Here is a 27,326-nt window from a genome sequence, read left to right on the forward strand (position 1 = left end):
TATAGATATAGATATAGATATAGATATGAAAACCAAAGCTAAGCCTGTAAATTTGGTTTCTCAAAGTTATGAAATCAAAACAGCACCAACAAGCAATCACAAACAGCCATCTAGACTTGAAGCTTTAGCCGACAATGATTCCCTGACTCTGCGTCCATCTTTTTTCTATAGAAGTCCTTTTGGTGACGCTCTCCTCACCATTCCTGGCTTGGTGCTGCTTGATTCAGACGGTTTTTGTTCAAGTAAACTTTCAATTTTTTAATACGCCTCACTTTATCTTTTAAGAAATTACAAAGGGGAAGAAGACAAGATATTGTCAAGTTCTTATTTCAATACTAAATGACGTGATCTCTGTGAGGCCTATAAGGCAATATAATCCTTAATGGCCACTTGTAAGTTTCCCGCCAGGAAAAGACCAGGAAAACATGTTGTTGGACACCAGGCGTCAGACCATATAAGGAATGGAAACTGCCATAAAGGCACCTGATTGCACACCTGCAGTCCACCCGCTTCCCAGCCCAGCTCAGCCCAGACCCACGAGGGACAAGCTTCCCGCCAGTGACCGCATGTAAGGATGGAGCTCCAGCTCCGGAGGGCTGCCTTCATCCCCCCATGTCCTCTTGGCTGTGCAGCCCTTCCCTTCGGGTGTCCCATCCCCATCCCCTTTCCTTAAATAAATGCCATTTTTCTTTATCCACCGTCTGAGATGGCTACTTAGCCTGCCCACTCGCACCACACGTTAACCTTTCAATCTCACAGTTAAATAAAAAATTCAAATCCCTTCATTTTATAATACTTATTTTCTACCAAATTCTCAATAGTTGTGAAACTTATGAATAAAAAGTTAACAAAAATTTTACAGTTGCAAACTCAAATGTATGAAAACTAAGGGAGAATAAAGTTAATATTAGACTGACAACTCAATTTATGTTTCTGAAAGGTAAATTATTTAATTCATATTAAGTAAGTCTCTACCTAAGTTTATGGTAGCAAAAGAGAAAGAACATTCATGCACAAACCCGTGAGGTAACGACACTGATGATGAGCTACACCTATGGGTGCTTACTATCTACAGAGCCCTTTACAGTGCGCGGCCGCCTACCCCCACCCTCCTGGCACCATCACAACTGCTCATGACAACCAGCCGGCACGGGCCAGGCGGCCAAGGGAGCACCGAGTGGCAGATCACCGTCCTGGGGCCACGGAGCAAGGTTCGGCCAGCTCAGGGCCTGCAGCTGGAAGGCTAAAGGTTTTAGAACAGTTCGTCTTTTCTCAATCTCCTTCTGAAACACTACACTAATACATGACTGACCTCAAAGTAGCTCATTTTAAGTATCAACAGATAATTAATATTAGAGGAGCCCTATGATTATTCTGGACTTTTTCACCTCCTTGCTTCTGGCTAGTGAATGGAACAGGGAGCTCCCTGATCATGTTTGAAGTTGGCTACAGTAAACTGAAATTTAAAAATACACGAGTTAGACAAATATTTTAAACACCTGAGCCAGTGAATTCTATCATGGCATCAGATAAAAGTTTGCTTAACAGATAAATAACTCCTTGGTTTGCATAAGATACCAACAACACTTTAACAGACCAATCATCCGAACTGAACAGAAACCTTGTAGTTTACCATCTAACAGAGTGACTATAACCATTCAGACACTTCCTCTGCCTCTGAAATGCTCATGACAAGAGTGTAATTATTAACAGGTCAAAAATAAATTCATTTCAGGCACTGAAAATTACGTTCATGAAATGAAAAGTGACCTTGCTGATATTGCATCACTATTTCTAGATAGTACTCTTGAACATCAAATAAATGTCCCATCATGGAGATGTGCCAAAAGCCAGAACCCTAGTTTGTGTGAGGGTGGGAAGAAACAGCAGTCTGTCCTTTGAGACTAGTACCAAACAGCTTCCCAAAGCACAGCTTCATGCTTTGAAAAAATTCAAATAATTTTTCCATGAAAGGGCAAAAATAATAGCCACAGCCAATATCAATATGAATTCCCTTTTCATAATCCCATAAGTTAATAGTTCTCTAAATGTTATTTGTATCTTCAAAATTAGGAAAAAATTAAGGATGAGTAGAATTAAGAAACTGTTTTCATTCCCTTATAACTGCTTAATATAGGCAATTATACCATACCTGCAAACCAAGATTATTTTTTACAAACTCCATCTTGCCAATGTCACAAAGAAAAATGCAAGTAATAAACCACAAAGCTCTTTTAAAAATGTATCTTCATATTACATGTACATAAAAATATAATGAAACACTGAACCTGTAATATAGTATCATAGAAACAAAATCTGGCACAATATACACTAATGAGAATCAAGACAAATGATTTTTAGAAGAGACAGGGCAAGAAACAAGTCTAGAAGACACTGTGCCTATGAAACATATTTCCTATGTGGTTTTCCTCCTAAAATGAAGAATGCGAAAAATAGGATGAAATTAGCTCTTAGAAGAATTCACTGTATAACATCTACAAACTGTACAATGTCTATAAGACACACTCTTAAAGCAACTCAAAGGTAGAAAATAAAAGACTGTGTAAGACACATCGGGCAAATGATGCTTATATGAAGTAAGGGCTATTAGAATCATTAACTAGTAAAACAGAATTCAAGGTAAAACAATTCAATGGGAAAACAGGGGCATGTCATACTGACCATGTGGTATGAACCACAATGAAGATATGTATGGCCTCTCTAGGCAAAAAACATGGAATTGAAATATATATAAGAAAATCTGATAGGAAAACCAAAGCTTGACAAATATAATAGCAATGGGTACTTTGACATACCTCCCTCTAATTTGACAGATCAAATACACAAAAACTTAAAAAGAATATAAAATATATAAGACTATGTCAAAACCCCACAAACAAAAAATCCATTTTCATTTCAAAGGCCATAGAATACATTTACTGGCTAATGCAATTATTATACAAAAAGAAACTGCAATCACTTCCTAAAAGTAGTGCTACAGAAAATATCTGAACATGCAATAACGAAACCAGAACTTATTAATAGATAACATCAAAAATAACTTGGAAACTTAAAAAAAAACACTACTCTAAGCAATTCTTGGGCTAAAATTAAATAAAAATGCAAACCTAGGATATATTACTAAAAGTGCTCTATGAAAATGAATGTTATACAGCTAAAATTAGCTTAAAGGTACAGTAAAACTCCTTCATTACTAAGAATGAAGATAAACTAAATAAATATTTGAATTGTATTAAAAAAGAATAATGAAAAATGAGAAACAAAGCTAACTAATGATCATAAAAGCAGGGAGTCATAAATTAGAAAAGAGGGAAGCAGTAAAAAACAGTATCTAAAAGCCTGTTCTGTGCAAAAGCAAATCAAGAGAAAGGGAAATTGAAAAAATTATATACAGTCTATGTTAGTACATTTGAAGATCTGGATAAATATCTTTTCTAATAAATGTAAATTATTAAAGAGAAATTTTAAAGTGTCAAAATATATCAGGACACACAAGTAAAATTAATACAATGTCAAGAAAGTGTTAATGCCAGTATTTCCAATATTCCAGAAACCAGGTAAATAAAACTTACAAGTATTTTCTAAAATGCTAACATTTAACTACTACCAAAATCTCACAAAATAACATATAAAACAAAACTTTAAACTTATCTCATCTATAAAAATGGACACAAAAACTACCATTTCAATAAAGCATACAGAGTTCAGAAGTACCTAAGCATGAAAAAATAATACACCATTACCAGAGCACTTCACTCCAAGAAAGCTAAAATGTTTCAATAATAGAAAATCTATCTAAATAATTCAAGTATCAAAAGTTTCAACATCATCAATATATAACGATATTTCCTTTGTAGAATTATGGATGTATATCTCAAAGTCAAGGCCAATAGAATGCTTTATAGTGAAAAATCGCAAGTTTTTCTACTGGAGTTATAAAATACAGCATTAAATCAAAAACAGGAAGTCACAGAAGAAAATTTATAATATGATCATATTTTTAGGAAAAAATATATGTGGTCTACATTAACACATCAGTAGATGCATTTTTAAATCTGAAATGATAGGCATCAAACCATCCTATATAATAAAAGGCTAATATGCAAATAGACTGAACAGTGGAACGACCAGTTGCTATGACACACACTGACCACCAGGGGGCAGACACTCAATGCAGGAGCTGCCCCCTGGTGGTCAGGGCGCTACCACAGGGGGAGTGCCACTCAGCCAGAAACCGTGCTCACGGCTGGCAAGTGCAGCGGCGGTGGCGGGAGCCTCTCCTGCCTCCGCGGCAGCACTAAGGATGTCCAACTGCTGGCTTAGGCCCGCTCCCTGAGGGCCTAAGCCATTAGTCGGATATCCCCCGAGGGCTCCTGGACTGTGAGAGGGAACAAGCTGGGCTGAAGGACCCCCCATCCCCCGAGTGCACAAATTTCATGCACAGGGCCTCTAGTTAACAATAATTACTGGGACTGATATTTCCACATTGTTTGACCCAAAATCAAGTGACATAAGATAACAGAAACCTCACATCAGGCATCCCAACTTTTAAGTCCTTCACCTGAGAGAGAAAAACCCAAAATGTCTAGTTTTGAAGTCAACAGGATTCAAGTACCTGAGACCCACACAGATCTAGTGACCTGAGAAACAGTTCTTAAAGGGCTGGCCCAGACTTCCCCAGCTACCCCCAGGACCTGTATGTAGGCAGAGGTGTGAAAAGCCCACTGTTTCTGTGAAAGAGACCTATGAACTTACCTTCACAGCAGTAGCCTGAGGGTCAGCTTCTAACTAAACACACATCAAGGTACAGACTACAATCCTCCCCAGAGACAAGGAGGCAGTGAGCACCATCTTCACCCTCTCCATCTGTCCTGCTCCAGGTCACTGGTGTCTCTGAGAAATTACCCTGTGCACACGTCTGGTGCCTCAATTTTTGTGGCTGCCCACCAGAGGACACATCCCTTGATAGTCTGGCTCTGTTGTCTAGGGGATGGGCTCAACAAGACATAGCAAACAAAGAAAGAGTTCTTAACTGCCTATCACCCCAGGGCTCAGCACAGAGAGAGCCAACAGAAAAGCACATCTCCCAGTCTCCCCTGAAGGAGGTATATTTCATATTTTAAAAGATGATTCCAATCAGCTGGAATCCACATGTTGAGGCCACTGACAGGTCTTGGCACACTTTCCATTACTGGGAGCCACTAAGAATAAGCATTCCTAGACAAAAAAAAAAAAAGGTTTGGGAGACAACTAAGAGCTAAGGCAGAATTTAAAGATAAGGTCCACCTCTAAGACTGGGAGAGGTTCCTGTTTTAACTAATGCATAAAAATCAGTATAAAGTGTCATAATAACGAAGAAACATCCTATATAATAAAGAGGTAATATGCAAGTGGTCGTTATACAGTGAAGTGTAACAACCAATCAGCAGGAGGGCAGGGCAGCAAGCTACCTGTGGCAGAGAGCTACAGGAGGGCAGGGCAGCAAGCTACGTGTGGCGGAGAGCTATGAGTGGCGGTGGGTGGGGCGGCCAGCTGAGGCAAGCAGCAGCGAGCTACTCTCGCAGGGAGCCACTAGTAGGAATATATAACAGACAAGAGAACAAGATAAAATCTCAATAAAATGATGGTAAGTGATTTACCTGATAAAGAGTTCAAAATAATGGCCATATAAATGCTCACTGAGAACCAGAGAAAAATGCATGAACAAAGTGACAAATTCAACAAAGAGATAAAAAATACAAGAAGATACCAAATAGAATTCAGAGTTGAAGAATACAATAACTGAACTGCAAAATACAATAGAGGGGTTCAAGAACAAATTAAGAGGAAGAAAGAATCAGTGAACTCAAAGAATTCATCCAATGAGAACAACAAAAAGGAAAAAGAGTCAAGAAAGATTAAGAGATTTATGGACATCAAGCAGACCAACATTTGCATTACAGGGGTCTCAGAAGGATAAGAGAGAAAGGGGCAGAAAAGTTATTTGAAGAAATAATAGCTGAAAACATCCCTCACCTGGAAGATTAAAATGACATCCAGATCCAGGAATCTCAGAGAGTTCCAAACAAGATAAATCCAAAAAGACGTACATATAACTAAAGCATGAAAAGTTAGCCTTGGTGGGTGTGGCTCAGTGACTGAGTGTTGATCCATGAACCAGGAGGTCACTGTTCAATTCCTGGTCAGGCATGCCTGGGTTGCGGGCTCGATCCCCAGTAGAGGGCATGCAGGAGGCAGCCGATCAATGATTCTCATCATCGATGTTTTTCTCTCTCTCTCTCTCCCTCTCCCTTCTTCTCTGAAATCAATTAAAAAAAAATTTTTTTTTTAAAAAAAGAAAAGTTAAAGACAAGGAGAAAGTCTCAAAAGCAGTAAGAAAAAAACAACTTGTTACATACATGGAAACCCCCGTAAGACCATGAGCAGATTTTCCAGCAGAAGTTTTGCAGGCCAGATGGGAGTGGCATGATATATTCAAAGTGTTGAAAGAAAACTCTACCAAGAATATTCTGCCTGGCAAATTTGTTGTTCAGAATTGAAAGAGAGATAAAAGAGCTTTTCAGAGAGGCAAGAGCTAAAAGAATTCATCACCATTAGAATGGCCCTACAAAAAATGTTACAGGAACTTTTTAAGTTAAAACAAAAAAGTACAAATTAGTAACAATAAAAAATAAAAGTATAGCCCTGGCCAGTTTGGCTCAGTGGATAGAGCGTCGGCCTGCGGACTGAAGGGTCCCGGGTTCGATTCTGGCTAGGGGCACATGCCTGGGTTGTGGGCTCCATCCCCGGTCGGGGGCGTGCAGGAGGCAGCCGATCGGTGAGTCTCTCTCACCATTGATGTTTCTATCTCTCTCTCTCCCTCTTCCTTCCTCTCTGAAATCAATAAAGAAATATATAAAAAAATAAAAATAAAAGTATAGCCCTGGCTGGTTTAGCTCAGAGGATAGAGCGTTGGCCTGCGGACTGAAGGGTCCTGGGTTAGCTTCTGGTCAAGGGCACGTACCTCGGTTAAAGGGTTGATGCCTGGCCCTGGTTGGGAAATGTGCAGGAGGCAACCAATCAATGTGTCTTTCTCACATCAATGTTTCTCTTTCTCTGTGTCTCTCCCCTTCCCTTCCACTCTCTCTAAATATCAATGGAAGAATATCCTCAGGTGAGGATTAACAAAAATAAATAAATAAATAGATGAATAAATAAAGTATAAATCTTACTGGTAACTATATAATAAAATTCAAAAAACCTAATGCTTTGAAGGTAGTGGATTAACCACTCATAAAATTAATGTAATCGTTAAAAAACAAAAGTATTAAAAATAACCTTAATTTGTTAATAGGTACACAAGATAAAAATGTGTAAAATGTGATATCAAAAGCATAAAATGTGGGAGGAATAAAAATGCAGAACTCTAGAAGGCATTCAAACTTAAGTTGTTATTAACTTAAAACAGACAAGCCTCATGGTAACCAAAATGCAAAAACCTATAGTAGATATACTAAAAGAGAAAAATAATCGAAGATTACCAGTATAGAAAATCATCAAATCAAAGAAAGAGAAGAAAAAAGGAATTATAAAACAGTCAGAAAACAATTAACAAAATGGAGTAAGTACATACCTATCAATAATTACTCTATACATACATGGACTAAATCTCCAATCAAAGACACAGAATGACTGAATGGATTAAAATAATAATGAAAAAATAAAAACCACAACCCATCCATATGCTGCCAACAAAAGGCTCACTTCAGGTGAAAAAACACACCCAGACAGAAAGTTAAAGAATGGAAAATAGTTTTACATGCAAATGGAAACCAAAAGGAAGACAGGCTAGCTATACTTGTATCAGACAAAACTGACTTTAAGACAAAGACTGTAATAAGACACAAAGAAAGTCATATGGAGTTGTTAATCTAAGAAAAGTATAAAACATTTGTAAATATGAATCCAACTTAGGAGCACATAAACATATAAAACACTAACAGACCTAAAGGATGACATAGACAGCAAATACAATATTACTTTAATACCACATTTTGATCAATGGATACATCATCCACACAGGAAATCAACTTTAGACCAGATGGACTTAACAGACATAATTAGAACATTACATGCAAAAGCAACAAAATACACTTTCTTCTCAGCACATATGAAACATTGTCTAGTATATTTGGCCACAAAGTAAGTCAGTAACTTAAGAAGACTAAAATCATGTCAAGCCTCTTTTCCAAATATATGGTATGAAACTAGAAACCACTTACAAGAAGAAAACTAGAAAATTCAAGTCTAAACAACATGCTCCTGAACAACCAATAGATTAAAGAGGAAATCAAAGGAAAATCAAAAAATATCTTGAGACAAATGAAAATGGATATACAATATACAAAAGTTTATGGATGCAGTAAAATAAGTTATAAGAGTAAAATACATGCCGATAAATGTGTACATCTAATATATAAAGGCCAGGGTTGTAAAGACCAATCACGACCGAAGGCTGACAAACCCGGAAGTCCTTCAGTCAGTGCTGGGCCCAGCAACCCAGCACTGACTGCCCAGCTGCAGCCTGGCAACCCAGCACTGACTGCCCAGGGGGCTGAGACCCAGAGAGAGCGGCAGGGTCTGATCTGCAGCCTCAGTGGCAGCTGTTGATCAGTACTTTCCTCTCTCTTTCTCTCCCTCTATCTTTCTGAGCTGCGCCAGCAGCTGGGCTTTTCTTTCTCTCCCGGCCTCCTCCACAGGGGCTGCTATTAAGCCCCGCCTCTCTGATCAGGCCCTGAGATAGGCCCGGAGAAGCTGACTGGCATAGAAACTGACCAATCAGAACCAAATGTGGGTGCTGTGAAGAACCAATGGCTGTCTAGGAGGCGGAGCTTTTGACGCTGACTGGCATAGGAACCGACCAATCAGAACCAAATGTGGGTGCTGTGAAGAACCAATGGCTGTCTAGGAGGTGGAGCTTTTGACGCTGACTAACACAGGAACCGACCAATCAGAACCAAATGTGAGTGCTGTGAAGAACCAATGGCTTCCTAGAAGGCGGAGCTTCTGATGCTGACTGGCATAGACACCGACCAATCAGAACCAAATCTGGGTGCTGTGGGAGCCAATAGCTGCCTAGGAGGCAGAGCTTTTGATGCTGACTGGCATTGAAACTGACCAATCAGAACCAAATCTGGGTGCTGTGGGGAGCCAATGGCTGCCTAGGAGGTGGAGCTTTTGACGCTGGCATAGAAACAAACCAATCAGAACCAAATTGGCCAGCAGAGGAGGGCAGTTGGGGGTGAGATCAGGCCTGCAGGGGAGGGCAGTTGGGGGCAACCAGGCCGGCAGGGGAGGACAGTTAGGGGTGATCAGGCTGGCAGGCAGAGGCAGTTAGGGGCAATCAGTTAGGCAGGCAGGTGAGCAGTTAGAAACCCGCGGTCCCAGATTGCAAGAGTGATGTCCGACTGCCAGCAGTCAGACATCCCCCAAGGGGTCCCCAATTGAAGAGGGTGCAGACTGAGCTGAGGGAACCCCCCTCTCAGTGCACGAATTTCATGCACCGGGCCTCTAGTCAAGAAATAAGAAAGATCTGAATTAAACAACCTAACTTTACATCTCAAGGAAATATAAAAAGAACAAACAAAGCCCAAAGTTAATAGAAGGAAGGAAATAACAGAACAAGAGATTCCAAAGACAATAGAAATTATCAATAAAAGAGTTAATTTTTTAAAACAATAAACAAACACAAACCTTTAGTGTGACTAAGAAAGGAAGACTCCAATGAATACAATAAAAAATGAGAGGAAATTTCATAATTTATATACCACAGAAATACAAAGAATCATGAGACTACTATGAACAATTATGTGCCAACAAATTGGACAACCTACAAAATATTAATAAATTCCTAGAAACATACAACCTACCAAGACCTGAATCATGAAGAAATAGAAAATTTCAACAAACTCACTAAAAGTAAGGAGTCTGAATCAGAATAAAAAAACCTACCAACAAACAAAAGTTAGAACCATATGGCTTCACCAATCCTTCTAACTCTTAAAAAAAAAAAAAAGAGGAGGGAACACTTCCAAACTTGTTTTATGAGGCCAGCATTACCCCAATAATGAAACCAGATAAGAATATCACAGAAAGGGAGGGATACTAGGAGGGAGATAGGAGGGGAAAGAAGGGAGGGAGGGTGGATTTGACACCAAAAGCAAAGGCAACAAAAGCAAATGTAAACAAGGGAGAATATATCAAACTAAAGCTTGTGCGTCATCAAAAAGAAAAGGCAACCTATGGAATAAGAGGAAATATCTGAAAATCATATATCTGAAAAGGGGTTAAAATCCAAAACATATAAACAAGTCATAGCTCCATAGCAAACAAACAAACAAAACAAAAAAACCCAAACAATCCAATTAAAAAATGGGCAGAGTATCCTAACAGACATTTCCCAAAGACATACAGATGGCCAACAGGTAAATGAAAAGTTGCTCAACATCACTAATCCTCAGGGAAATGCAAACGAAAACCACAATGTGACATCACCTTACATCCGTTAGAATGGCTAGTATCAAAAATCACAAGAAGTAACAAGCGCTGGAGAGGATGTGCAGAAACAGGAAGCCCTTCTGCACGGCTGGTCGGAGTGCAGACTGGTGCAGCCACTATGGAAAAGAGTGCGGACATTTCTGAAACTAACAGAGTATGTCAATTGTTTCTCGATAAAAAGCAATAAAACAATAATGCAACTGAAGGACAGAAGTACATGTATTCAATTAAGAAATCAGGGCACTTTCTCTTCCAGCCAAGAAAAGACAGCAAAGACTCCATTTGCCTTCTGCCTGAAAAATCCAGAACAGTTTTCATGACACTGGACGTGAGTCACCAAAGAGTGAGGACAGAAGGGGAAGCCCTATAAATGCCAAAACTACGGTCCAGAGCGTTTCCAGGACACTGCACAGAGAGGCAGAGCCAGCCGAGCCCAGTGCACCCTCTCGTTGAAGCCAGAGAGAACCAGGTAAGCAGAGTGTGCGGGACAGCAATAAGACTCCAGAAATCTGAAGAGGGTCCCTCTTAATTATCCAGCAGAGTACTGACTACCACGTGTGTGAGCAAACCCAAGAGTCTCCTGAAAGGAGACCACCTGAAGGGAGGAAAAGTTCAAGAAGTTCAATAGCCCTCTCCAGTTTGGCTCAGTGGATAGAGCGTCGGCCTGCAGAATGAAGGGTCCCGGGTTCAATTCCAGTCAAGGGCGCATGCCCGGGTTGCGGGCTTGATCCCCAGGAGAGAGCGTGCAGGAGGCAGCCGATCAATGATTCTCTCTCATCATTGATGTTTCTCTCTCTCCCTCACCCTTCCTCTCTGAAATCAATAAAAATATACTTATTTTAAAAAGTTCAACAAACACCAAGTAAAAGGACCATGAAGAAAACTATACCAAGGCACATCATAATTCAAACTGCTCAATTATAAAGAGAAAATCTTACAGTACTCTAGAAAAAAGAAAAAGAACAAAGATATGGATGAAGCAGATTCCTTATGAGAAAAAAAAAAAATGCAACTAAGAAGAGAGTGCAACACCTTTAACGTACTGACAGATAAATACCAACTCAGAATTCTATACCCAGCAAAAATACTTTTAAATACAGAGGTAAAAGAAAGCCTTCTCCAGATATTCAAAGGCTGAAGAAATTCATCAGCAGCAGACCTGCATTATGGAAATGATGAAGGAAGTCCACTGGGAGAGGGGGATCATAACAGATGGAAATATGGGTCTATGCAAAGAAGTAAAAGAACTGGAAATATCTACACAGTAAACATATATTTTCCTAATTAGTTAAATCTCTTTAAATAATAACTAATTAATAAAATTAACCATCCTGTGTGGTTTTATAGCATATGTAAAATAAAGTGCATAACCATCAGACAAAGGTCAGAAAAAAATAAAAGTACTTAAAATAACATTCTTGTATGTGAAATGATTTATCATGAGATGGTACACTACATAATGAAAGATGTTCAGTATACGCCCTAAAGCAATAAATAAAAAATATAAAATATAATCAATTAATCCAAACAATGGCCAAAAATTGGAAAAGGAAAACAAAAACAAATAGAAATAGAAAAAAAAATAAGAAAATGAAAGATATATATGTAACTGATGTTGCTGATATTATAATCACATTTTAACATAAGTAGTCTGAATATCCCAATTAAAGGAAGCAAGTGTGAGATAGGATAAAAAAGCAATGTGCTGCCTAATAGAAACATATTTTAAAGACATAAATAGGTTAAGAATAAAAGAACAGGAAAGAATATATCAGACTAACAATAGTCAAAAGAAAGCTGAAGTAACTACATAAAAATCAGACATAGATTTCACAGGAAAGAATATCACCAGAGATAAAAGAAATACTTTTTAAATGATATAGAATTCAAACCATCATAAGACATGACAAAACTAAGTATTTATGCACTTGATAACACAGCCTGTAAATACAAGAAGCAAATACCAATAGAAGTGAAAAGAGAAATATAAAAAATTCACAACTATAGTCTCTCAATACTTGATGGAACAAGTAGCAAGAAAACCAGTAAACATAATAAAAATAATGGACAACATTGCCAACCAACTTAATTTAAATGACATTTATAGAATATTCTGCCAAGAAACAAATATTTAAAAATTGTTGAGAGAAATTAAAGACCTAACAAAATACACAGTATGTTGTGTTCACAGATCTGAAGAGTCAGTGCTAAGATATCAAATCTCCACAAATTGATCTACAGGTTGAACATAATCCCATTCAAAATCCCAGAAGGATTTTTTTTTGTAGAAACTGACATGCAGATTCATTTGAAAATGGCAAGGATTTAGATTAGACAAAACAACTTTGACCAATAAATAAGAGGACTAACACTACTGACTTCAAGATTTATTTTAATGCTACAGTAATCAAGTATTGTTATCAAGATAAACAAACAGATTAATGAAACAGGAAAGAGTCCAGAAAAAAAACCTACACATATATGGACATCTCATTTTTTACAAAGCTGCAATGGCGAATAAAAGGAAAAAGACATTCTTTTCAACAAATGATGCTGGAACAATAAAAAATAACATCAATCCATACTTCACACCATCTACAAAAACTGACTCAAAATGAATCACAGATCTAAATGTAAACTGACTACTTCAGAAGTTCCAGAACAAAACATAGGAGAAAAATATTTGTGAGTCTGGTTAAGGCAAAGATTTCTTTTCCATAGAACTCCAAAATCACAACCCATGAAAGAACAAATTGATAAATTGATCTTCTAAATTAAAATCTGCTTTCTGATAGAATTGCTATGAGAATGAAGAGTCAAATCACAGGTGGAAAGAAAATATTTGCAAAGCATCTATCTGAAATAGGACCTGTATCTAAAGTGCTCAATAATAACAAAATGCAACAATAAGAATTTAAAACTCAGTGATACAACAACCCCATTAAAAACGAGCATAAGATTTGAGCAGATATAGCATCACAGAGGAAATACAGGTGGCAAGTACATATATGAAAAATGCTCAACATCATTAGATAATGAGGGAAATGCAAACCACCACAACGAGGTACCACACACCCATGAGAAGAACAGAAAGCATTGGTGAAGATGGGGAACAAAGTCTCATGACTGCTGGTGGGAACTCTCAGACGGCTGGTTTGTGAGTTTATTAAAAATGTACACATATACTTGTCATGTGAAGCCATTCCAGTCCTAGGAATTTACCCAAGATAACTAATAGCATGTGTCCATACAAATGTTTATAGCAGCTTTACTCATAGTACCGCAAATCTGGAACTAAGCCAAGTGTCTATCCACATGTGAGTAGGTCATCAAACAGTGGTATATCTGAACAATGCAATACCATTCAGGAAATACAGGGATTAACTACTGACACTCACTACAACATGGATGAATATCAAAATAATTCTGCTGAGGGAAAGAGGCCAGGCAAAGAAAAGATTAGATAATATATGATAATGTTTATGTAAAATTCTAGAAAATAAAAACTCATATCTAGTGACATAAAGTGGTTCAGTTATTGCCTGAAAAAAACTCTTAGGGGTGATAGATGTGATCATTATCTTGACTGTAATTATGGTAACACGGGTGTATATATGTCAAAATGCACCAAACTGTACACCATAAAATACATGCAGTTGACTGTACATCGATTGTAACTTAGTAGAGCTGTTAAAGACATGCTGAAAAGAAGAAATGCTACAGCAAACGACAGTGACAACGCGAGTGACCGGCGGTCCTGTCTCTGTGCCAGGTCCTGTTAAAGGCTACAGTACTACCCTCGCCAGTCCTCACAAGAGCCCTGCGTACACATCACTGCTATCTTCACTTTACAAAAGAAGAAACAGAGATAAAGTGCAGAAATAAATGCAGTTCAGTGAGGGAGGCGGGATCCCAGTGCAGAGCCCAGCCAGGCCTCCTCCCTGCAGCTTGTCTGCCCCAGTCAGAGATGCTGCTCCTCAGCCATTCTTCTATCACAAAGGCCACGGCAGGGGGTGAGTGCGCTCAGTGTGCGTAAGTGAAGAAACGTAACCCTACCTCCACTGCTCTGTGAGCTCCCTGTTATCACTACACTGGACAAGTATCGTGGAAAATAAAACGCCCCGGCGTGTGCACAGGAGAGCTGACAGTTCACGCCCTGTTTCCCACATGACAGGTACGGGAGACTCAAACTAGTCATCACTAGTCATCAAATGATGACTCAAACTAGTCATCACAATTCGCTGTGAAAAGCGAATTCCGTTTTATTTTTAAAACAGAAAGAAACGCCGCTCCTGGTAATTCACATAGGCAGGACTGTCTTACCTTTCCTTTGTGAACCTTTACATCTCATCCCTTTGCTTCCACACATCTGCTCTCTATACCACTTCAAGTGGCCCTTCACCTTGTCATTTAACTTGATACATAAGACACACTACAGAAGAGTAAAATGCAAATAAGGCTATTTTGATTACAGCTGGACAACAGGAAAGGAATGTGCTGCTCACGAAATGAATAATCTGTTTCTTAAAATCTGTTTATTAAAAAGAAGAGAAAGAATAAGAGAAACTAATATCAATCCGAAGTCATAAAAAGGAAATTAAAGTATCAGAATCAAAATAGCCGATTAATTTGATTCCACACTTAAAATTTGGACATAGAAAGCAATAAAGCAAATTTCAATGAAAAAACACATCAAGTGGAAGTACATAAAATATTCTGTAATAGTAACCCTCCAGTTTCCTTCGTGTGGCTGCTCTGGGAAGTTCATCTCAGCCTGCCTCCTTAGAAGCAGCAGCTCACACACTGATACTCGCTGAAGGCCCCGGGGTCTCAAGCTCTGGGAACGAGACAGACAGTCGCTATAGTTCTACGTTTTATATTTAAGAGTGTAACACTTTGAATTACTTTTTGGATGAATTATGAGATTAAGTTGAGGTTCTTTTCTTTTTTCTTTAAATATGGATGCCCAACACCATATTTGTCAAATATCCACTGGCCATATCTGCATGGGTCTATTTGGGATTCTGCCAGTTCCACTGATGAATGGGTCTATCCTTCCACCAATACCACCTGCAGGTAATAAATTCTCTTCATTTTCCTTCATCTGAGAATGTCCCTCTTTCACCTTCATTCCTAAAGGACATTTTCTCCTAATACAGAATCCTGGGATGACAGTTTTCTTTCAGCACCTTAGAAACGTCATTACACTTATTGGCATTGTTTCTGATGAGGAATCTAGTCATTCAAATCATTATTCCCCTATTAATATTGTGTTATTTTCCTCTGACTTTCAAGAATTTTGGAGAGGGGAGGGGTCTTCAGTTTTCAGCAGTTTGATTATGATGTGTCTGGTTATGGCTTTCTTTGTGCTTATCTTGTTTGGGTTCACTTAGCTTCTTAAATCCTTGTTTGTCTTCCATCAAATTTGTGAAGTCTTCAGCCATTATTTCTCCAAAGATTTTTTATGAACTACACTCTCCTTTCCTTCTCAGGCTCTTGTGACAAAGGTTACACATTTCAATACTGCCTCACAGGTCCCTGAGGTTCAGTGCATGTATTCACAATCTCATTTGTTTCTGTTCAGAATGACTAATTCCTATAGTTCCCTCTTAAAGTTAACTCACGTTCTTCTGTCATCTCTATTCTGCAATTCAGTCCATTCAGTTTGTTTTTATTTTCCAGTCCTAAAATTTCTATTAGTGGTACTTTATCCTTTATTTCTTTTTTGAAACTTTCTATATTTCCATTTGTTCATGTGGCATATGACCTAAAATTCGCCTGGCTGGTGTGGTTGTGGTTGAGTGTCTTCCCATGCACCAGGAGGTCATGGTTCGATGCCCAGTCAGGGCATATGCCTGGGTTATGGGCTTTGATCCCCAGTAAGGGGCGTGCAGGAGGCAGCCATTCGATGTTTCTCTCTCATCATTGATGTTTCTATCTCTCTTTCCCTCTTCCTTCTTCTGTCTCTGAAATCAGTAAAAACATTTTTTTAAAAAAGACCTAAAATTAAGTCCCAATATTATGTGCTTGGGAAACCAGGTGAACCACAAATCACCTGACCACAAGTCTCCCTCCCCACTTTGCTCTCCCCTGTCTACGTACCCCCAGGCCAACATCCCTCCTTAGGAGACCAAGCCCATTCCTGCCAGACCATGGAATTATTCAGACAAGCCAATCACATCCTTCCCTCTTCTCACTGCCAAGCCTGCCGCCCACAGCCGGCGTTTTCACTCTGTTCCGGAGCACAGCCTCTGTGTGCAACTGCGGGGCTTGTGGCGTCATCCTACCCGAGTGTACGTGACGAAGGAACTGCTAACGACATCTATCCAGGGTCAGGTGTCAGGGGCCTGGCCATCGAGGAAAGGAATCCCTCCGCAGCGAGGTGAAGAGGGGGAGCTATTGGAACAGTTCACCTTTACTTCCTGGAGCATTTTTGTAATAACTGCTTTAAAATCTTTCTCAGCTCCAACATCTGCCATCTTGGACTGTGGGAGGCACGGGACAGGAGCTGGCTGAAGGCGGCTGCCCCTGCCTTGACTTTTCCAAACAAGTCTGAGCCCCTCCACCCCCCGGGGTGTCTACTGGAATCTTTATGTTTAGTCTTCAGACATCCTTCCTTAAAGGACACTCCAGACGCATGTGTCTTCTCAAGGATGCTTGCCCTGCTGATCGTATCTAACAGCTAATTTTAGTCCAAGCTGTTGTTACAGCAAAAGCCTAAGGAGGCAGGCGAACGGGCCTGATGGTTCCCACAGCCAAGCAGCCCCTTGGCCTCTCTGTAACAGAAACGTGTGTCAGAGTGGTCATTCATCCATCGCTCAGGGTCTGCTGGTCAGGCCCGGCATTGGACAGCACCTGTTGATCCTCTTCTCCCATGCAAATACTTCATAGTACTTCCTATGCTTAGAAATTCTGGCCTGGAGATTCGGGGGTACTTCATATGCTGAGTAACTCTGGCCTGGAGATTCGGGGGTACTTCCTATGCTGAGTAACTCTGGCCTGGAGATTCGGGGGTACTTCATATGCTGAGAAATTCTGGCCTGGAGATTCGGGGGTACTTCCTATGCTGAGAAATTCTGGCCTGGAGATTCGGGGGTACTTCATATGCTGAGTAACTCTGGCCTGGAGATTCGGGGGTACTTCCTATGCTGAGTAACTCTGGCCTGGAGATTCGGGGGTACTTCATATGCTGAGAAATTCTGGCCTGGAGATTCGGGGGTACTTCCTATGCTGAGAAATTCTGGCCTGGAGATTCGGGGGTACTTCATATGCTGAGTAACTCTGGCCTGGAGATTCGGGGGTACTTCATATGCTGAGAAATTCTGGCCTGGAGATTCGGGGGTACTTCCTATGCTGAGTAACTCTGGCCTGGAGATTCGGGGTACTTCATATGCTGAGAAATTCTGGCCTGGAGATTCGGGGGTACTTCCTATGCTGAGTAACTCTGGCCTGGAGATTCAGGGGTACTTTATATGCTGAGTAACTCCAGCCTGGAGATTTGGAGGTACTTCCTATGCTGAGTAACTCTGGCCTGGAGATTTGGGGGTACTTCATACGCTGAGTAACTCTGGCCTGGAGATTCGGGGGTACTTCCTATGCTGAGTAACTCCGGCCTGGAGATTCGGGGGTACTTCATATGCTGAGTAACTCTGGCCTGGAGATTCGGGGGTACTTCATACGCTGAGTAACTCTGGCCTGGAGATTCGGGGGTACTTCCTATGCTGGAGATTCGGGGGTACTTCCTATGCTGAGTAACTCCGGCCTGGAGATTCGGGGGTACTTCCTATGCTGAGTAACTCTGGCCTGGAGATTCGGGGGTACTTCATATGCTGGAGATTCGGGGGTACTTCCTATGCTGAGTAACTCCGGCCTGGAGATTCGGGGGTACTTCCTATGCTGAGTAACTCTGGCCTGGAGATTCGGGGGTACTTCCTATGCTGAATAACTCCAGCCTGGAGATTCGGGGGTACTTCATACGCTGAGTAACTCTGGCCTGGAGATTCGGGGGTACTTCCTATGCTGGAGATTCGGGGGTACTTCCTATGCTGAGTAACTCCGGCCTGGAGATTCGGGGGTACTTCCTATGCTGAGTAACTCTGGCCTGGAGATTCGGGGGTACTTCATATGCTGGAGATTCGGGGGTACTTCCTATGCTGAGTAACTCCGGCCTGGAGATTCGGGGGTACTTCCTATGCTGAGTAACTCTGGCCTGGAGATTCGGGGGTACTTCATATGCTGGAGATTCGGGGGTACTTCCTATGCTGAGTAACTCTGGCCTGGAGATTCGGGGGTACTTCCTATGCTGGAGATTCGGGGGTACTTCCTATGCTGAGTAACTTTGGCCTGGAGATTCGGGGGTACTTCCTATGCTGAGTAACTCTGGCCTGGAGATTCGGGGGTACTTCATATGCTGGAGATTCGGGGGTACTTCCTATGCTGAGTAACTCTGGCCTGGAGATTCGGGGGTACTTCATATGCTGGAGATTCGGGGGTACTTCCTATGCTGAGTAACTTTGGCCTGGAGATTCGGGGGTACTTCCTATGCTGAGTAACTCCGGCCTGGAGATTCGGGGGTACTTCATACGCTGAGTAACTCTGGCCTGGAGATTCGGGGGTACTTCATACGCTGAGTAACTCCGGCCTGGAGATTCGGGGGTACTTCATATGCTGAGTAACTCCGGCCTGGAGATTCGGGGGTACTTCATACGCTGAGTAACTCTGGCCTGGAGATTCGGGGGTACTTCCTATGCTGAGTAACTCCGGCCTGGAGATTCGGGGGTACTTCATATGCTGAGTAACTCCGGCCTGGAGATTCGGGGGTACTTCATATGCTGAGTAACTCCGGCCTGGAGATTCGGGGGTACTTCATACGCTGAGTAACTCTGGCCTGGAGATTCGGGGGTACTTCCTATGCTGAGTAACTCCGGCCTGGAGATTCGGGGGTACTTCATATGCTGAGTAACTCTGGCCTGGAGATTCGGGGGTACTTCATACGCTGAGTAACTTTGGCCTGGAGATTCGGGGGTACTTCCTATGCTGAGTAACTCCGGCCTGGAGATTCGGGGGTACTTCCTATGCTGAGTAACTCCGGCCTGGAGATTCGGGGGTACTTCCTATGCTGAGTAACTCTGGCCTGGAGATTCGGGGGTACTTCCTATGCTGAGTAACTCCGGCCTGGAGATTCGGGGGTACTTCCTATGCTGAGTAACTCCGGCCGGAGATTTTGTTTTACCATTGAATCCACTTGGTTGTGTTCAGACTGCACATTGCAACCAGCCTTCTGTGGACCATGTTTCAGTATTAGTTGTTTCGAGGCCTTTGGCCATTTCAGACCTGGGCAGTGGTCCATCCCTTGGTTCAAATTCGCAATGTTTGATGCGCTGTTTAGCATCAGAGCACACGCTCAGCCAGGAGGAGTCCCGTCCACAAATGCCTTTATGGATCCCCTTCCTGAGCTCCTCACTCTGCACCATCTCTGTGGTACCTGCTGGTTCCCAGGGGTCCCCTGTGTCTCTGGCCCTCAGCCTAAAACACTGGTGTATTTACCTTGCTGTGCTCTGCACTCCAACAGCCACACCCACCGCCAAAAGGATGGACAGAGGAGAGAGAAGCATGGAGACGTGCCTCCACCCTCCTGAGTTAAAGCTCCTCTGAGCGCAGGAGAAGGTCCTCCTCCCTCAGGACTTCGGGTGTTTGGGTGCTGGCTGCTACTGCTGTCGCTGAAAGGAAATCCGTTTCCCGGTCTGCGGAGCCGAACTAGAGAGCCTCTTCTGGAATTCCCTGTCTGTGCCAATGTCCATTCTGGATTTTTAGACCAGGTCAGTGGATGACAGAAAGAAAAAGAAATCCCACATTTGTATTTTCAGTCCAGACCACTCTCCTAACGTCCACATTTGCACAACCAACTATCGACCTGATTGATTCTGACTTGGATGTCTCACTTGGATTTTTAATCAAGCATGTCCGAGCAATATTCCTCGTTGTCTCTTCCTAACCTGCTCTGTGCACGACTCGCCACCATCCGCCGAAGGGAGCTTGTCAGTGCCCTGGCCAGCGGCCTGGGGCTCGGTCTCCGCGTTTTCCCTCTCTGACGCTCCTCATTCCGTCTGTCAGGAGTCTCCCAGAGTCCAGCCCAGCCCGGCGCCCACCGTCACTGCCCCATGCAGGCCCCAGCGCGATCCCCTGGGACTCCAGCCAGAGGCTCCTGGCGGGAAGGCGCTCCTGCCGCTAGCCTGGAGCTATGATTGGCATGGTGACCAGACAATCTTTACAAGCCTAAGATCTCACTGCAGCTGTGCTGACACGCTGCCCGGTCCTTCTCACTGAGGGCAGCTGCCATCACTGCGGGCTCAGACTCCATTCCTATCCCTCGCCCCCTCCCGCCTGTCACCCGCAGTGGAGAACAAAGGAGTGTTCCGGCTGTGCTCCTTGGTCGGAAATGCTGTCCCTCCTACCTGCGCACCTTCCTCAGTGCCTGCCAGCCCCGCCTAACCCCGGTGGCACCCTCTGAGGCTCCCTGACCGCCTGCTTCGCAGTGAGGAGCCTATTTCTTCTCCTCGGGCGCCTGGCCCTCCCCCCGCGACTCACACGGACTGTGCGCCGTGCCCACCGCCCTGTGCGGTCAGCGCGTGGCGGCAGGCCTTCCCTGCTTTGTTCACGGCTGTATGCCGGCGTCTACACCAGTGCAAGGCTCAACAATATTTGCGAGTTGAGTGAATAAATGTGCCTGGAGCGCAGGGTGTGAGCAACAGGAAGGCAGGAGCGAGGAAGCCAGAGCAGTGCTGGGACCCACGCGGCAGGCCTTGGACACAGGCTGACGGCTAACAGAACCCAGTGTCTCACACGCACGCTCCCGGGGTAACCTGCCTTACTCATGTTCCAGGCCAACGCCTTTCCCAGCACAGGGCAGCTATGCTCCTCACACACGCTACCTCTCCCACCGGATTCCAGACGGGCGAGTCCAAGAAAGCGCTGCTGAGTTACATATAGGTAAGTACGGGGGGGGCAAGCAGGTTTACAGCTGTTCCTATGGGAAGTAACACAATCATCACTAAACAAAAATAAACTCTGTTTTGCATACTCACAACTGTAAACCTACTTTGCCCACATTGTGTATGTTTCTTCCACAGCAACCAACAAAACGGCCTGTCACAGGAGGAAGCCAGCAGCTAGCTCCAGAAGCCGCTCATCAGACAAAGCAGAGCCGTGTCACTGAATGCTCTCCCAGCACCCGGGACAGCAGGGCCACAGGAGGCAGCCTGCTCAGTGTCACAGCACCGGTGCCCCAGTGCCTAGGCCGGCAGGAAGGCCGCCCTGTTCACTCCTCTCCTCCCCAGGAGCCGGCCTAGCACTCAGACCCACACGGAAGGGCTCAGCTATTTGTGGAGTCAAGTTCACCCTCACAGGATAATGGTGAGTCACTGCCCAGGAGATTCCAAAGAATAAACTCAGATTCTGATGTCACGTCTAAGAGGATTTCAATAAAGGTTGTAAACAAAACTTTCCAAAATGACGACTGTGTTCAGGACAACACACACAGGATTTAAAAATCCATCATTCCCTCAGACACATCTTAAAATAGAGTGTCCAGCCGCCAGGCCAAGATGCTGCCTTGACGGGAGGCGCACAGGGAGGCCCCAGACCCCGCCCTGGAGAGAAGAGCACAGGCAAACCAGGACTCCTGTTCTGGCCCGGGAAACCGAGTGCTCTCATCTTCTTCTTTTCCTTTTAATTTGAGGAACAGTCGATGCCAATAACAATCACTGAAGATGCTTTTCCTGAAAAGCTTCCGAGAAGAGAATGCTAAAACTGGACCCGTGGTGAGTCACACCTTAACGCAGCGATCAAAGTCATCGTCACCCCAAGTGGACAACCTGACGTTAAGCGCTATCAAATAAAATGAAAATAAAAAACAGAGCGTGGTCCATTCAGAATTCTTGGCAAACATTTTTAGCCTAAACATGAAGAAATAACTCTGTCAAATTCACAATATGCAATCCTCAGTAAGATAATTTGCCTGATTTTTTTTAGCTATAAAAAAACAGAGATGACTTGTCTAAATTTCAACAACAAAAAAAGTTCTAAACAAATGTGCTGTGTGACATTTAACGAGATCCTGAATTGGAAAAGCTAAACAAAACAACTAGAAACTGCATTTTGAAACCCCTGGGGACACCTGAATATTGATGTTATCACTGTTCAGTCTGATAACAGGTTTGTCATATAAGAGTCCTTTCTTATTCCTAGGAAAGGCAGGCTGCCCCCTGAAGGCTCACCTTGTCATTTTGAAATGGCTCAGCAAGAAAAGATGGGAATGCACCTGCGGAGGGAGAATGGAGAGCTGTAGACACATGTGGCAGGAGGCTGTGGGAGGGAAGACCTTGAGGAGGAGAGATAGAGAGGTGCATTTCACTGCTTCTCAAACCTCCTACAGTTTAAATATTTCCAGAATAAGAAGCCGGAGAGAGAAGAGCACTGGAAATGCCGGAGATGGTGTCCACAGGGGTGCATACCCAAGCAAGAAGCTCAATAGTCCCCTCCCCGTGGTCTCCACGCCTCCAGGAGAAGAGGCAAGAAACCACAGCTAGGAATGAGGGAACTTGCCATCTTGTGTGCAAACAAAGAAGTTTCTAAGCTGTTAAATAAAAAGATAATAATCCTCTGAACTTGTTTTATTTCATTCTTATGGACACGCTAAAGGGTGGTATTCTTTGAGGAGCTATTTTTAAAAGAGTTTTATTTTAACTACTGAAGTGGAAGAAGACAAGAAGTTGAGCTGCGTTCTTAAATGTGAAAATACTGGAGAACAGAGTAGGGGCTATGTTGTACAAAATCCCCAATATAATTCAGAATACTATAGGGAGGTCCTAGAATAACAATTTTAATTACTTTTAAATCAGCTAATGCTTTAAATCATTAGCATTGTATTTGTACAGTATTTGTCTACAATCAAATATATATATATATATGTATATGCACACACAAGTACTGGTTTAAGTATAGGATGGCCAATCACATTCCATTTTTAAATTACATCTGATATAATACTAGTTAAAGAAGTACACTTGGTTTTAATGCTTCTACTCTCCTTTACACCTTCCTCTTCATTAACAATGCACTTTTAATAGTCATTTGACAGCAGACAACTTCCTTCTCAGATAAACTAAATGCAGAATACTAATCCAAAAGCTGCATTTAGTCACGGTCCATTCATTAGTGCTCACGTTCACTGGGAATATTACTGTCTCTTCTAAACAATCATTTTATAATTTAACTTGTTTTATTTTAAGGACATTTATAAATTATACCTTAAAAATAATCACATTGTCATTCAGGCTCAATTTCAAGTAAACAAACAAACAAAACTCAATGCTAGGTTTTGGTCAGCTGTTTCCCAGTAAACGGCGGTCACAAAGGACAGAGCGGGAACAGTTACCACTGGAGCGCCAGGTTCACTCCTGTGTTTATTAAATAGACAGTCAATCCAAGTAGGGAGGTTCAGCTTCATTTGGATTAATGTTAAAGCATTTTGAATTTTAAGATAAATTTATTTAATAAAAAAATTTTAACCCGGCTGGCGTGGCTCAGTGGTTGAGCTTTGACCTATAGACCAGGAGGTCACAGTTCAGGACACATGCCCAGGCTGCGGGCTCGACCCCTAGTGTGGGGCGTGCAGGAGGCAGCAGATCGATGATTCTCTCCCATCACTGATGTTTCTCTCTTTCTCTCTCTCTCTCTCTCTCTCTCTCTCTCTCTCTCTCTCTCTCTCTCTTTCTTCCCCTCCCTCCCTCTCCTTTCCTCTCTGAAATCAATAAAAATAAATTTAAAAATTTTTAAATAACAGTATTCATGAGAATACACAGTCCAAATTCAATCACATTTATAAAAAGTGTGTTCTGATTAATGGATCCACTACGGAGGAGGACCCTAAAGAACTTAGGCACACTGGGAAGAATATACTGATTTCCACATCTCCCATGGCTAGCTCATAACAGATGAAAGGAGCCCCAGACAGTTTGCCGCAGTGGTTAGAGTGTCAGCCTGCGGACTGAAGGGTTGGTTAAGGTCAAGGGCACACAGGCTCGATTAGGGCCCTGGTCCGGCGCATGCAGGAGGCAACCAGTTGATGTGACTCTCTCGCATCAATATTTCTCTCTCTCCTCCTCTGTTCCATTCTCTCTAAAAACATCAATAGAAAAAATATCCTTGGGTGAGGATTAACAAAAAACAAACAAAAAAAGATGAAAGGAGCTAAAGCTATCACCCTCATTTCTATAGCACAATCAATTAAGCTTTTTTCCTCTAACCAAACCCAACAGTACTTTTTGCACAACTGTTCTACCTTCCAGTGGTTTTAACACAAAACATTTCACATTCAGGACCTGATAAATATCCAAATGACCAAGTTCATCTTTCTCTCACCCCCCATCTCTGCCATATACTAAGCCCCTGTCCAAAACAATTTCCTTCAACTACTGTATTACTAAACACCACTGTGTTCGGTTCCCAAGGCTGCTACCACAAATCACCACAACGTTGGTGGCTTAAAACAATGGGAATGTGAGTCTCACAGCTTTGCAGGCTACAGCCTAGAACCCAGACGCTGGCAGGGCTCACTCCTTCTGCGGAAGAGCCCCCGGCTTCCGGTGACGCCAGCACCCTCACTTGTAAATGCATCTCCCAGTCTCTGCCTCCGTCCTCACGTGGTGTTCTCTCTGTTTTCCTCTTTGGTCTGAGTCTCCTCTTATTATAAGACCCTTGTCACTGAATTTAGGCTTCATTCAGATAATCCAGGATGATCTCATTTTAATATCCTGAACCTAATTACATCTGCACCGACTTCTTTTCCAAACAAAGTCATATTCTCAGATTTTACACCGACATATCTTTGGGGGAGGGGGAGCATCATTAGGTTACAGCCACTCTCTTCCTAGGATTAGTTTTATCCTCATCCTATATAATAAAAGCCTAATACACAAATTGTGCCCCAGGTGGTTGTTCGATTGAGAGACCAGGAGTTCAACCACTCACTATGACTTGTGCTGACCACCAGGGGGCAGCACAGAACATGGTGGGCGTTGGCGATGAGGTGCTGCCACCCCGATGGGCCCTGATGAGAGCAGGACCGCGGTGGGCAGGGCCACCGCCAGCTCCCAGGCGCTGAGGGAGCTGGGCCGAGGGCTCGGCCCCGATCAATTGCCCCACAGGCAGGATGGTGGAGCAGGTGAGGGGGCAGCGCCAGGCCAAGGCAGGGTGCCAGGCAGGGCTGCGGGGCTGCACGGCTGGGGGCGCGAGCTGGGGCCCGATCTCCGCAGGCCACCCCGAGAAGGACCCCACCCATGCACGAATTCTAGTCACTAATAAATGCTAAATTCTTAAAAGAATTTATGAAACATCATGCCTTCTTTCTAAACCTTGTTTTTATTTCACACATTAGTTATCTGATAACTCTTTTCAATTATATATATACTAGTAGCCCGTTTGCACGAAGATTCGTGCAATAGACCTTCATTCACCTGGCTGCCTGCACCAGTTTTCTGCCGGCACCAGGACCCAGGCCTTGGCTGTGGCCACCGCCTTCTGCCTTTTTCAGGGTCGGGGCTTGGCCCCGGGCGGTGGCCTTGGGCTCGGCCGCACCCAACATCCCTGCTAAGGATCGAAGGAGCCGACCCCCAGTGGTTTCCTGCGATCAGTGCAGGCTCCCCACTGGTGCCCAAGGCCCGAGGCTTTCCCGGCCTTGGGCTCCGCCACACCCCAACGTCCCTGCAACGGTTTCCTGGTGGGCGTGGTTGGTGGGCGTGGCTTGGTTGGTGGGCATAGCGAAGGTGCGGTCAATTTGCATATTTGTCTATTATAAGGTAAGATTTTCTTATAAATCCTTTTTTTAGTTTTAATTCATCTATGTGAAAAGGTTGGTATGATAGATATTAAATGTTTTCACCTACAAGAATAGCATTTCCATAGATTACTGAAGTAGAAACCTTAGTGAGCTGCACATACTGATCTGGGCAGTCTTCAGGCTCACTGAGTTATGTTTTAATTTCTAACTATACAACTTATACACCCTAATCAGGATAAATACTCTTATAATGATACTAGAGGCCCGGTGCACGAAATTCGTGCACGGGGGGGAGAAGGGGTGTCCCTCAGCCCAGCCTACACCCTCTCCAATCTGGGACATCCCTCTCACAATCCAGGACTCCCAACCGCTCGCCTGCCTGCCTGCCTGATTGCCCCTAACCACTTCTGCCTGCCAGCCTGATCACCTCCTAACCACTCCCCTGCCAGCCTGATCGACACCTAACTGCTCCACTGCCAGCACAACTGCCCCTAACTGCCCTCCCCAGCCAACCTGGTCATCCCTAACTGCCCTCCCCAGCCAACCTGGTCATCCCTAACTGCCCTCCCCTGCCAGCCTGGTTGCCCCTAACTTTCCTCACCTGCAGGCCTGGTCGCCCCCAACTGCCCTCCCCTGCAGACCTGGTCACCCCTAACTGCCCTCCCCTGCCAGCCTGGTCACCCCTAACTGCCCTCTCCTGACGGCCTGGTCTCCCTTAACTGCCCTCCCCTGCAGGCCTGGTTCTCCCCAACTGCCCTCCCCTGCAGGCCTGGTTGCCCCCAACTGCCCTTCCCTGCAGGCCTGGTCCCCCCCAACTGCCCTCCCCTGCAGGCCTGGTCCCCCGCAACTGTCCTCCCCTGCAGGCCAGGCCAGCCCCAACTTCCCTCCCCTGCAGGCCTGGTCCCCCCCAACTGCCCTCCCCTGCCGGCCA

The 27,326-nt window shown here is 43.3% G+C and overlaps 1 protein-coding gene across 2 annotated transcripts in view; it reads right to left on the reverse strand.

Moving 5' to 3' along the window:
- AUH (AU RNA binding methylglutaconyl-CoA hydratase) overlaps window positions 1-27,326 on the reverse strand; it is a 202,409-nt gene that overhangs the window by 79,200 nt on the left and 95,883 nt on the right. The gene's annotated exons all lie outside the window — the stretch shown is intronic.

Source organism: Cnephaeus nilssonii, assembly GCF_951640355.1.
Source record: "Cnephaeus nilssonii genome assembly, chromosome: 14".
In the NCBI taxonomy this organism is placed as follows: Eukaryota; Metazoa; Chordata; class Mammalia; order Chiroptera; family Vespertilionidae; genus Cnephaeus; species Cnephaeus nilssonii.